This window comes from Eucalyptus grandis, chromosome 9 (genome assembly GCF_016545825.1).
Source record: "Eucalyptus grandis isolate ANBG69807.140 chromosome 9, ASM1654582v1, whole genome shotgun sequence".
Taxonomy (NCBI): domain Eukaryota; kingdom Viridiplantae; phylum Streptophyta; class Magnoliopsida; order Myrtales; family Myrtaceae; genus Eucalyptus; species Eucalyptus grandis.
In genome coordinates, this window is record NC_052620.1 from 18842842 (window position 1) to 18846371 (window position 3530).

Consider the following 3530-nt stretch of genomic DNA (forward strand, 5'->3'; position numbering starts at 1 on the left):
TGGTTAATAATGGTCTACAGAGGATGGAGCTATCGTGCATCTTCAACATTGGCCTTTGAACATAATTGCAACAGGCAATTCTTGAGAAACAAGGGGTTATAATAAAGCAAAAAACCTGAGATGTCTCAGTGCCAGCTTGTCCAATCAAGCGGAGATTTACAAACACACGCTTATAGTTGGTGTGAAGATAGGAGAGATTCGAATTAAGGAAATATCTAACTGCCAAATATGTGGTGGGTAAGTGCTAATACGGAATGCTGTGCCACTTAGGAATATTTCAATTGGCATTTACAGATTTAATTTTATGTGCTGTGAAAAGACTATATCATATTCACTAGAATTTTCATTTCCATTCAAAAAAGGTATTAGCACCAAAACCCGTGGAAGTGAGCAAAAATTAGTAACCGCCATTCTGGCATAGTGAGATAGTTTACTTTATAATATCCAATGAATTTTTTTTTTTTTAATTTAAAATTCCTGCTCAGAAATACCCAATGACTTTAAATACCATTATTTTGTATTAGCCCTGTGCTAAACTTATTTATTTCTTGGGTTTCAGTAGGCCCGCATGATCCCATATAGCTCACATGTTTTAGCCTCACTGGCACCTTGATTAATGCTTGGTATTGATGTGTCTAATTTTGTTTCTCCTTAAAGGGTTTGTTTTCCTCAAATCTTAACATCTTCGTCGAGTTTTTGAATTATTGAGACTATAAATTAGCATATAAAAAAGGAATTCCCATGGTTATCTATTTCTAGCTGGAAGAACATTGAATTAACGCCACCCCAAATAAGAAAAAAAGATCAGTGGAATGATTTTTTTTTTATGGGAAAAAAGTACATGATACCTTCTTATACGTTAGAACTATTTCTGGTACATTGCAAATTTTCAACAAAAACAAATTAGGTGAATGTACAACATAAATGGGTAGATTTCATATGAAATAAAACCTGTTTGGTTACTTTTATCAATACTAAAACTAAAACAATCTATCATTTAGCTTTTTATTACATACACAGTTTTTTGCATCCCCAATTACTTATTTGAAATAATTGGAGAGAAAATAACCCTAGATGAATTTTCCTTCAATCCTTTATTTTTTGATGTAAATGATTATACCAATACAAATTGATTTATATATATTGTATAATGAAGCACTCTATCGTGACCAAATTATTAGATGAACCACTTAGGGTTTGCCTAAGGGATTACTAAGCCTAAACTTAGCTCGAGCTCTCCCAAATCCGTATCAATTCGTGACTTAGATTCAAGTTCTTAACATGCCATTGATTTTTCAATTAGGAGTCGCCACTAATCTATTTTCGGTGGGTTGATTAGAAACCCAAGTAAAGTAACGGGAGATTTACTTTACTCCTATGAACTAGAGATTTATGAGTTCGGAAACTTGATTACGCTAGATTTCTCTAACGCCTTTCGGTACCTCTCTCATTTATTTTGAAAAAAAAATTTTGCAGGTAACTTGAATTGATTTTAATTTATTTCCCTAACATGTGAGGTTATTATGCGGGTGCACAAACCACCAATTTAACAAAATAAAACAGTGAGTAAATTGCAAGACTTACCTCATGGCAATGAAAGCATTTGTAATATTAGATCAAAATTCACATCAATGGTCATAGATATGATTTCTAATTAACACGCAATCCACTTAATTTTTGTTTTCACTTATAAAATCTAATCTATAATGCCATCTAAGCAAAACCTAATTATAATGACGGGCAATCTCTAACTAAATGGACCTAATAACAATCATTAAATGACATGCACTTCTAATTTTTTCTTTTCTATGAAATTCGAAATTAAAATTGAAACATAATTAAATGTGCAATTTAAAAAAACTAACATTCTAAATGAATGCATTTTTTTTTTTGAATTTTTATTTCAGAAATTCGAAATAAATCAATTCCCTATGCAAAATAACCCTAAAACAATAAACCTAATCTAACTCAAAATTTTTGGATTTTCTTTTACGAAAACAAAATCGACCCAAACGACACGACAACACATTCAACAAGATAAGATCGATATCCATAAATTGACAAATCATATCCCGCGCATGGGATCAGATTGGTCATTTTTAAATAAAACCGCGAATCGAATCTCGAGTGTGAGATCGGATTAACGATTTTTCATGCGATTGCGAGTTGGATTTCAGACGCGAAAATCGGATTGCCGATCATATGCACGTTGTGAAATTAGGGATTAATCCATAATTTAAAAAATTTTCGTGAAAGATGCATCATTTGAAGATTTGAATTTAATAGCAATATCAATGAATTAAGTAAGGAAATTACCAAATTAAATTTGGATAATATCTTTACCTATTTTGTAGTATTGTTCTCGAATTTGGACTCGTCGGATGATGGGACCGGTGATGGCTCGTGGTGGATGATTCACGGTTGATGTGCCTGGCGATGGTCTCGTCGAGGTGCCCATGGGTAACAACCAACGGACAGATCAGCAAAGCAGCGGTAGGCAATGTCACCACAAATCAGGGGGCGGCTCAACGTCGAGGTGGCACGTCTCGGGCAGCAGCGGAGTCACGAAGGACTCGAGCGAGGCAATGAAACTATGTTGGCAAGGGTGACATCCGATTTGCGGGACTCGTGGGGGTCTTGGTGCTGCTGCGGTGGTCACGCGAAGACGCTGCAACGAAGATGGAGTCAAGGTCTTGCGGGCAGCGTCGTGGAGAGAGAATATTTATTTCTCTATCTAGTGCGTGTCCATCTTCTTGCAGGTTCTCCTTCAATGCTTCTTCAATGTGTAGATGTCCAACTTGCAGAAGAGGGATTCTCCCTTTTTGTCTTTTGTGACAGTGGTGGACAATTTTTCAGAGTTGAAGGATCCGACTCCTCCTTGCACGAACGACCTCTCTATTGCCATCTTCTCGATGAGGCAGTGTGTATCAATTGTGCGGGGAAGATTTCTCCTCGTTGACTATTGACCGGTGGACCCAGGCCACCTTTTATTTATTTTTTATTTTTTTTCACTCACTTCTCTCTGTATCATGGCTCCTTTTTGCCGTGAGCTTCTTTCAATGGTGGGCTCTATATGTCTGTCTCTCTGTATCATGGCTCCTTTTGGCAGTGAGCTTCTTTCAACGGTGGGCTCTATATGTCTTATTCTTTTCTCGTGAACGAAGGTGCTCTCGTTCTCTTTGCTCCGAATTATGGGCATGTATTCTCAACTGTGTCCCCTAAAACCCTACGTGAACAACTTATAGGCTAGAGATTAGGGTTTTAATTTTTCAAATCAATATTCACAAAGATTTCTTTTCCGAACACAGTATTTGTTTTTGATACGATTCAGGATTGCAAAAGGATTTTTCTCAAATTTCAAATCCTGCAAAAATGAGCTCGCAATATTTCTTGTCACACTTGCCCTATCCGAAGATATTGAAAAATCCCTAACATATCCTGGAAAAATTTCAAATCTCAAATTTTCACGAGATAATTTTTTATCATTAAAAAAAGGGGCTTGGGCCAATTTGCTCTATTCATGGGCTTAT